Consider the following 10,609-nt stretch of genomic DNA (forward strand, 5'->3'; position numbering starts at 1 on the left):
AACACAAGAAACCGGCTCTGTGTGGTATTTTGCACAGGGCCTTCTCTGTACTAGTATACTGTGGTTATAAAACAATCAGCCACCGGCAGGCATTTGGCCCATCAGTTAAAATGCCACTGAGAATGCCTACATCCCACTGGGAGTGAATAGGTTCCACTGGCTCTTCTCCAAATTCCCACTGCCTGCAAATGCATACCTTGAAAAGCAGCAGGCAATGACTTTTCTTGGATTTCTACCATTCACACAGGAGGTCAGGAAGGAGTCCCCAGCTCCTGGCCTAGCTCAGGCTGTTGTGGCATTTTAGAAGAGAACCAGTGGGGCAGGAACTATTCCCCCATCTCTCTTTAAATAAATAAAACTTTTAAAAAATAATTATCAGGCCCAGCACAATGGTCGGGTGGCTAACTCCTCACCTTGCAAGCACATATGGGCGTCCATATCCCTGCTGCTCCACTTGCCATCTAGCTCTTTGCTTGTGGCCTGGGAAAGTATTCCAGGATGGGCCAAAGCCTCGGGACCCTATACCCATTGTGGAAAACCTGGAAGAAGCTCCGGGCTCCTGGTTTAAGATTGGCTCAGCTCCAGCCATTGTGGCTGTAAATTTGTTTTCCCAATAAAAATAAATAAATATTTTTTGAGAAGTATCCAAATAGTAAATAAATAAATAAATGAAATTGCCATAAGTCACCTTTAAGGAATACATTTGTGGGATTTTTTAAGATTTTTTAATTTTTATTGAAGAGACATAAAAATATTCCAACTGCTGGTTCACTCCCCAAATGACCACAATGGCCAGAGCTAATCCGATAGGAAGTCAGGAGCTAAGAGCTTCTTCTTAACCCACTATACAGGAACAGGGTCCCAAGGCTTTGGGTCATCCTCCACTGCTTCCCCGCAGGAAGCTGGATGAGAAGTGGAGCAGCCAAAACATGCAACAGCACCCATATGGGATCCGGACACTTGTGGGTAGAGGATTAGCTGTTTGAGCCATCACACCTGACCCTAGTGTATATATTTGTATGCATAATATTTCATCATATACATGTTCAAAGCAATAATTGACATGCTAAATGAATTTCCATCTTTTATGGGGCTGGTTTTGTGGCACAGTGGATTAAGTCACAGTTTGAGACATTTTCATTCTGTATTGGAATGCTTGGGATAGCGTCCTGTCTCTGCTTCTGAATCAGCTCCAAGCTAATGCACTTGGTAGGCAGTAACTAATGGACCAAATACCTGTGTTCCTGCCGCCCATGTGGGAAACCCAGATGGAGTTACTTGCTCCTAGCTGCTGCTGGTCCAGCCCCAGCTATTATGGATATCTGCAGAATAAACCAGCAAATAAAAAAATGACTACCTTTTCTCTCCCTCCCTTACACTCTTTTCATTTCTTTCTGCCTTTCAAATGAATAACTTTGAAAACATATCTTCATTCTAATATTAATTAAAGTGCCAAATTACTGTTAAATGTATTGCTAAAACTCCCAATGGCACTAACACTGTGTTTCAATTCTTCACACCAAAGTTGGCACTCAATGTGAGAAGGAAAGGGACAAATTAGTGTCCCAGCTGGGACCCTGTAAATTGACTAACAAAAGACAGATGAACAAGAATAAAGCAAACAGAAATTTATTAACACAACATTCATGCATTCACATGGGAACACTCAGCAATGAGTAGAACAAAGAGGATATTATAACTTGGCCTTATGCAGTATCTTTTAAAAAATGAGTAAATTTTTTGAGAAATGACAAGAACAAGGAAAAGAGCTTTCAGTTGTAGGATGGAAGATTGTGGTGAAGACAAACATATGAGGCACATTAATTGAAAATAAGACTAGTTGGTAGAGTTTATAATGAGAGTCCTCTAGCCCCTTGATAAGGCTCCATAGTTATCCCCAGTGATTAACTTGTGGCTATCCTGCCTGGTGCAGGAAGGTGGAGGGAAGATCCCTTGGTAAATTTATATCCTGCTTTTAGGCAAATAGGTATAAAGCCAAGAACTTATTTAGTTTCTGCTTTTATAAAGTTTGCCTTCAGCTCAAAACCGTCCTTATTCCAAGGCAGTATATATTTGGGTGCCATATTCTGATATACTATTCTGGGTATGGATACATATAGGTAATAGACATGCATATACACATAAGTAATAGACATGCATATGTGGGATGTCCTGATGTATTATATATACTGTGTAATGACCAAATTAGAACAGTTAGAATATCCATCACTTCAAAAATTTTAATTTCTTTGTGGATAAAATAGAATCTTATATTTTAATAATTTTGAAACAATGTTTGTTATCTGCAATCAACTACTGTGCAGTAAGCCACTAGGACATTTGAGGCCTATGTGACTGTGACACTTAGTCAATATGACTCACCTATGTTTACTCACCTCCACTCCCAGCCCCAGTGACCACTCTTACCAGCAGCCCTGCTTCCCATCCAGCTCCCTGTTTGTGGCTTGGGAAAGCAGTCGAGGACTGCCCAAAACCTTGGGACCCTGCACCCGCGTGGGAGACCCGGAAGAGACTCTTGGCCCCTTGGTTCAGACAGACTCAGCTCCGGCCATTACAACCACCTGAGGTGGGGGTGGCGGTGAATCAACGGATCAAAGATCTTCCTCTCTGTCTCTCCTCCTCTCTGTATAAGTGACTTTCCAATAAAAATAAAACAAATCTTAAAAAAAAGGTTAGCATTGATGCATAGCACATTAAGCTGCCGCCTACAATGCAACCATCCCACGTGGGCATCAGTTAACCATCTAGCTGTTCCTGTGCCTGGGAAAGCAGTGAAAGATGGCCCAAGTTGTCTGACGCCCCTGCACCTGTCTGGGAGTCCTGTATGAAGCTCCAGGCTCTTGTGTTCAGGTTTGCCCAGTCACAGCCATTGCAGTTACCTGGGGGAGTAAACCAACAGGTAGAAGGTTCTATCGCTCTCTTTCTCTCTCTCTCTCCATCTGCAACTCTGCATAATAAATTAAATAATTTTTTAAGATTTTATCTATTTATTTGAAAGGCAGAGCTACAAAGAGATGGGGGAGAGACAGAGACAGAGAAACAGAGAGACATACACACAGAGATCATCCATCCACTGATTCATTCCTCAATGGCCCCAGCAGAGGCAGACCAGAGCTAAGAGCCAGGAGCTTCCTCCTGGTCTCCCACATGGGTGCATGGGCTCTAGGACTTGGGCCATTGTATGCTGCTTCCCCTTGTGCATTAACAGGAAGCTGAATCAGCAATGGAGCAGCCAGGTCTCCAACCAGTACCCCTATCTGTAGTCAGAGACTTCACTCATTGTGCCACAGCACCAGTCCTAAAACAATATTTCTTTTTAAATCAAGATAATTTATTCTTTCAACAAATATGAAAGGGTCAAATATTTCTCAGATCACTTTGGAAGACTAGCGTTAGCCTGATATCAGTATCCAATGGTTACAAGAAAAAAACTTACAGAATGGTAGTCCTATTAAAACATGTTTAAAACCCTTAACTAAATGTATAATAAATAACCTGCCCCTCCCCCAAAATAAAACCAGCCTGAATAACTGGACTTCTCTTTCTCATTTATGTATCTGCGAGGTTGTTGAGATTTATATTTCCGATATGTTCATGTGATGGTAATTACTATCTTTCAGTTCTAATGCAGGACTTGTTATTATGCATTTCCTGGAAGGTCAGCCTGAAGGTGACACATTCCTTCAGTATTTGCTTGTTATGGAAAGTTCTTATTTTTCATTCTATAGAATAATATTTCAGGATATGGGATTCTTCATTGGCAATTTTTGTAAAAGAACTTTGAATATTTCATCCCAGTCTTTCCTGGTCTTGGAAGGTTTCAGTCAAGAAATCTGCCAAATTACTGTAAAGTCATTCGACACTTTGGCTGTTTCTAGAATTTCTCTTTGTCTGTTTCCACACCTCTCAGATCTCCGTGGTGGTCATTGTGCATCTGGTGGGTCAATTGCTTCTACCAATTTTACATGGTGACTTTCATAGTTAGAGAGTTTCTGCTGGTCATGTGTCTGTCACAGCATGTTGCTTGATAAACTGTGTTGACTTTGGTTTCAGGTGGGTGCTTCAATGCAGCATCCACGTAGCTTCTACAATTGCAGTCAACATTGGTAACATCTGTGGGTGTCTCTCTCAATGGCCTGCGTTATACAGGTGTATGGCATTGTGCCACCAGCTGAAATGAAATTTCCTTAGGTGCTGTGGATTCCACGGCAGCTCTTGACATGGTACAGCCAACCGTAGTTATGGGGCACACATCAATTTCTGTTGGCACCACTGGGTGCAGTACAGTGTGCCTGGTAACACAGTGGGGTGACCCTCTGAGGGATACATGGGGCCTGAGCAACACCATGTGCAGAGGCAGAGAAACTGTGAGTGTGTGAGACACACGCACAGATAATGTCACAGGGCACCAGGAGCTGCTCAGACAAGCGGACTTGGCTCCCTCCTGGGCCTAAAAGTAGATGTGACTGAGAGGCTGCTTCTCCAGGCCTCAGTGAGCCATGTTTGAGAGAAAAGATTGTTCAGGTGCTCTTCTGAAACACAGAAGGATGGCTAAAGGACATGAAGTTGCTTCCTGGGGGCTCTGGCAAGCCAAATGCCTTAGGAAAGACTGCTTGACTCTTCACTGAAACTCGGGGTGGGCATGTCCCAAGTGTTTCTGGGGTTATGGAAAGGAATATGCCTTAATATTACCAATATTTTCATGTTTGAATCTGGATTTTAAAAAGCTCATCCTTTTTATCCTAACTTATATTTTCCAGCTGACCAACAAGGTCCATTTATAGGAGTTCTTGGGGCCCAGAACATGATACCTCAAAACATGACACCTGCACATCCTGAGTGCTTTGAGTTGAAGATAATTGGAAAGATGATTAGCAAAAGCCAAAAAGAGATTCTCTGATCTTTTTCTGCTCTCCTGTCTCTCTCCTCCCCCCCTTTATTCGCTGTGCATCATCAGCAAACTATAGAACCTGGAAGAATTACTGTCTGGTCTGCTCCGTTCCCAGGTGAAGATCTTTGTGTGGCAAGCCTTCTACCCCCAGCTAGGGGAAGGAATATCACAGAAACCAGTTCATCATCATTGTCCAGTACCATTTCTAAGCAACTATCCTCTCTCACTAGATTCGCCTTTTAAAACACAGTTTTCCCTGAATCTTTGGTTCTAAGGCTCTTGGGTCATATGACTCTTGGCTGAGTGCATTTTCATACTTGTTTCTTGGTCATTTACTTTTAATATTATTTTTTATTATTGTCTTATGATATAGTTCTATAGGCTCTGGGATTTCCCATCCTCTTCCCCAAGTTCCCTCCCCCCATCATGTAGTTTGACGTGGTCCTACATGAACAGTCATAAGTTCATCTTAAAGGTGGTCCTTCACGAACAGTCATAAGTTTGTCATGCTGTTATTAAAGTGTTTCCTGACATTGTAGACATGGACAATGTCAGAGAGCCTTGCATCCTACTGTTCAACTGTTTCACTGGGAGTTCATCTTTGGTCTTGATGCATAGCAACATACTGTACTTTGTCTCCACATCTGAACATGTCAGTCTCCACCACACTTTCATTATACAACCTCTTAAATATAGAGGCAGTGAACACAGTCCACAACAGGGAGAAAAAATGGTAAATTTTCATCAACATAAGATTAATGAACATGCTACAAAAAACCAATGCATCACTAGAGTGATTTAAAAAGAAAGAAAATCAAAGACATTATAGAAATTGAGGCTACTGCATGACCCAAGGTGGTGCTAAAAACAATTATAATAAAAACTAAAACATCATTACAAAAACTGTGTTGAAAGGGGCATTTACAATCTCAGGTGTTTACAGGCAATCAAACAGTCTCTTATGGATGATCAATTAATGAATCACAAGAACTTATTGAAAAAGATAAAATAACTAGGAAATTAGAAAAGGTGAAATGCACAGCAAAAATAATTAGATTTGACACCACAAAACTGCAAATTGAAACAAGAAAGAGCCATTCCCTAAGATGAGCAAAACAACCCCTAGCCATGTTAGCACTGAACATTATCAGAGGAGAATTGCTTAAAATTAGAGATGAAAGAGAATTGGTTCCTCTTTGCTCTTTATGTGGGTCATGACATATTGGCATGGTCAGTAGTAAAGATTGTAACTTTTTCAAGATTTATTAGTTTTTATTGCAAAGTCAGATATACATAGAGGAGGAGAGACAGATAGGAAGATCTTCCATCCGTTGATTCACTCACTGAGCGACCGCAATAGCTGTAGTTGAGCCAATCCGAAGCCAGGAGCCAGGAGCTTCATCCAGGTCTCCCACACAAGTGCAGGAACCCAAGGCTTTGGGCCATCCTTGACTGCTTTCCCAGGCCACAAGCAGGGAGCTCGATAGGCAGAGGGGCCACTGGAATTACAACTGGTGCCCATGTGGGATCCCAGCACATTCAAGACAGGGACTTTAGCTGCTAGGCTATCGCACTGGGCCCTAGGAGATCTTTCTGTATGTAATATCTGCCTTTCCAATTTAAAAATATCTTTAAAAAAGAAAACTGTTGTTGTGTATTATTTATGAATTTTTCCTATGTTGTTCAAATGTATCCTCAATGCAATCTCCACCCCCAACATTTGTCAATATTTTATACATTTTGTGATCTTTTCCACTGAAGGCCCCTATAATACTTTTCAGAGCTGGTCTTTCTTCCTCAGTTTTTCCCAAAACAATTTTCTGCCTGCTTCTGTAAGCTGTCTTCCTGTGGTTCATCCTATGTTGCCAGATTCTAGGTGTTTTCATTTTATTTTATTTATGATTTCCTTTGGCAGACTACTCTCTTAAAGAAGAAAGCGATACAGGCATTATTAGAAGGGACATCTTCATTTTTCAAAAAGTCTAGAGAAAAGATGGTGAATCATGCAGGCAGGGCAGGCTTGTGGTATATCAGTCTGATCAGTGATGAAATACATTGTAGCATTGTTGTATGTCAATGACCGTGGCCTTTAAAATTATCTCAGTAAGATGTAGCAGATTATCTTTCTATAAAATGTCCATAAGTACATCTCCCATCCTACACACATCCTAGAACCATGTTGCTACTCGAACAAGAATGGAATCTAATTTCCCTCCCTATGAGTCTGGACAAATTGTGACTCATAAGCGGCCGACTGAATGTCAACCAAAGAAACCTTACTGGTCTTCCAAGGGTAGGCCATAAAAATGATGCTGCTACTGCTTAATTAGCAGGAATGTTTGTTCTCAAAGCTGAAATGCATGTCCTAGACATCCTCAGCCCCCTCCAGATAAGGAGTTTAATTACCCTGGGATCATCTTGCTGAAAAGACTAAGTTAACCTTGAGAACATATACATATGTGTGTGTTTACATGTGTGTGCACATGTGTGCAGAAAGAGATGCCCAGTTGGCCCCAGCTGCTCCAGACCCTCCTTTTCCAAACCACTGTCTGACTTCACAACATAAGAAACCCTGAACCTGAAGTCCTAAATTTCCGACATATAGAAATGTTTAGTATTATGCAACATCACCAAGTTTTGAGATAATTTTTTGACAGTGCCAAATAATCATCATGACACAGTAAATAGCAGCAATGACACAGAAGTATTCTTGGGTTGGAATGTACTCATCACCCCCACTCAACTGTAGGCAAAATTATTAGTTTTTAAATTTTTATACTATAAATAAAACATATTTCATGTGTTTCATAGATGCAAGTCTAAGAAGATAACCACATTTTCTTCCTTCCCACCTTCTCTCAATCTCTTTTCTTCATTCTTTTTCTCTTTTATTCTTTAATTTCTGCAACAATTTAATTTCAGTTGACTTTTTAATTGTAGGATTAATGCAACACTAACCATAATGTTCAACAAGTAAAATGTAGAAAGATTACTACTAATCTATTTACTTGAGAAGCAGAAAGAAAAAAATAACAAAGAGAGAGACGAAGACTTACTTTCCTTTTGCTGACTCATTCCACAAGTGCTTACAAAGACTGAGGTTGGGCCAGGTCAAAGTTAGAAGCAAGAGGGTGTGTGGAGGAGGCTCATTGTGCAGCGTGGTTGCCGGTCGTTGGCTGCTTTCTTGTGGGCCTGGAACTGGGAGAAGGGATGGCAGACGACCTTGGAGACGAGTGGTGGGAGAACCAGCCGGCAGGAGCAGCCAGCAGTCCAAGGCTTTGAGGTATTCCTTCTCAGGATCAATGGATGGGAAAACTTGGAGCTGTCCATGGGGAGTGGGACGTTTTTGTTATGGGAAAGGAGTTCTCATTTTGGAAAGGATGCACCGAATGTTGAAGCAGGTGGAGACACAGACGTGATGCAGCAGGAGGCAGCTCCAGTCCCTGCCCAGTCAAGGAAAACCAAACAGCCTAAAGAATGTTTGTTAATTCATCCAAAGACAACAAAAGAGGACGCCACCAAGACTAAGGAGAGAAGAAGAAAATCACTGATATTCTTGCAAAATCAGAGCCCAAACCAGGCACACCTGAAGATCTACAGAAGCTGATGAAGGACTAGTACAGCAGCAGTCGCTCAGTGATTGAATTAGAAGAACTGAACTTACCAGATTCTTGTCTCCTCAAGGCCAATGATTTGACCCACAGTCTTTCATCATACCTAAAAGAGATTTGTCCTAAGTGGGTAAAACTTCGGAAAAACCACAGTGAGAATAAATCCGTCCTAATGCTGATCATCTGAAACTCTGCCATCCCCACCCTGGAGCTCATTAGGTCAATGACAGCATTTAAAGGAGACAGCAAAGTTACGAAATTATTTGCAAAACACATAAATGTCCAGGAACAAATGAAGTTGCTGGAGAAGTGTGTGGTACACCTAGGTGTCAGGACTCCAGGAAGAATTAAAGAACTCGTTAATCAAGGTGGACTTAATTTAAACCCCTTAAAGTTCCTGGTTTTTGACTGGAACTGAAGAGACCAGAAGCTGAGAAAAATGATGGACATTCCCAAGATAAAAAAGGTGTTTGAACTTCTGGAAATGGAGTACTCAGTCAATGCAAGTCTGAATCTTTGAAGTTGGGCCTGTTCTGAGCCTAGATCCTACTAAAGATCACAATTCTCACCATGGGATCACATTTTACCGAATGACTGGCCATGGCAAGCCCTAAGTACATATCAGCTATTGTTTTATTATGCTAACTGTACAACCAGATGCAATTCTGGGAATGTCTGGCAGGGATTCGTTGACAGAGCTGAATCTGTGCTTTTGCCAGCTCCCTTGTTAAATAAAGAGTCATTGGTTTCTCTCTGAAAAAAAAAAGTTAGAAGCAAGAAACGATCCAGAACTTCCTTGTAGTTGGCAGAAAGCCAATTACATGAGCACTCACTTGGTACCTCCTGGAGTGTGCACACATAAGAAGCTAGAGTAAAGGACTGAACCCCGGGCAGTCAGATGTGGAACATAGATGTCTTAACCACCGCCAAATGCCTACTCCATGGATTAAATTTTAGGCCTTTATAAGCAGTATATCTTAAATCAAAAGGCTGTTCTAGACTCCTCAAACATTCAATGATTTTTTTACACTCATGTATTATGCTGGCATTGTTATTTTTGCACACTACCACCAGTCTCCTTTCCATGCCCCACAACATCCCTGCCCCCCACTTAAAAAAAAGCAAGAAAGGATATAGCTCTGCATATTAGGGAAATAGCAAACACCCCACTCTTTGCTTCCTGGTCCCTCTAAGCCCCTCACTAGGCATTCCCAGAGCATAGTCTATACAAAGTGAGACCCTCAAAAACCCAAAGGGGAACAGTAATCTCAAGAGACATTCCTAACTGGTCACACAGAAGCTTTATCTTTTTCCCTAGTTTCCCTTGATCTCTCCAGCTTTGTTTCCACCCACACACTATTTCCAAGTTAACCCACACTAGCAATTTACTTGCTAGTCTGCCATCTTTTGTTTGTGCTAAAATAATCCTAGAGTTAGAAAGACGTATGAGTATATAACTATCTTAAAAAGTTTATGTTTCTTAAATTTGCAATCACATAGGCTGCTCTGACTACCACAAGGTTGACAGCAAGCTATAACCATGTCTTCATGTCTTTCTCCCCATTAGTCCTCTCTGTAATCCCCACCACTATGTCTTCCTTTTTAACAGGGCCTACTTGGGGGGAGGGAGAATCCCAGATTCTATGTAATTACAACACAATGTAATTAATGAATAAATTTAATTAAAAAAATGTAAATGAAGTAAAGATAAAAAAAAAACAGGGCCTACTTAAATTTGTGTATCACTGAGAATCCTAGCATTTTTGCTTGTTCCTTCCTCTCTCTTTTTCTTCCAAAATGTGCTTCATACCATTGGTAACTGTTAATCGTTGTCATCTTTTTAAGGACTGCAGGCACTGAAACAGGTGAAAAAGTATTACTGTTGACCTTCCCTTTTTACTAATCACTTCGCTGTTGCTTCCACATATGCTACACATTCTAGAAGATAAGTTAAAGAAAACACTATTAACTTTCCAACTAGTATTGCCCTATTGTCTCCATAGCAACAAATGCTCTATGAAATTAGCTACTTTCTTGTAAAAACAGTGTAGGGTGAAAACAGGCCTTGAGGAAGTCACACAGAACA

General features: G+C 41.1%; 1 pseudogene; it reads left to right on the forward strand.

The window, feature by feature from the left end:
* The first annotated feature begins 8,045 nt into the window (after positions 1–8,045).
* Positions 8,046–9,060, forward strand: LOC101522481 (uncharacterized protein C3orf26 homolog; annotated as a pseudogene).
* Positions 9,061–10,609: the final 1,549 nt, after the last annotated feature.

Source organism: Ochotona princeps, chromosome 1 (assembly GCF_030435755.1).
Source record: "Ochotona princeps isolate mOchPri1 chromosome 1, mOchPri1.hap1, whole genome shotgun sequence".
Classification (NCBI taxonomy): Eukaryota; Metazoa; Chordata; class Mammalia; order Lagomorpha; family Ochotonidae; genus Ochotona; species Ochotona princeps.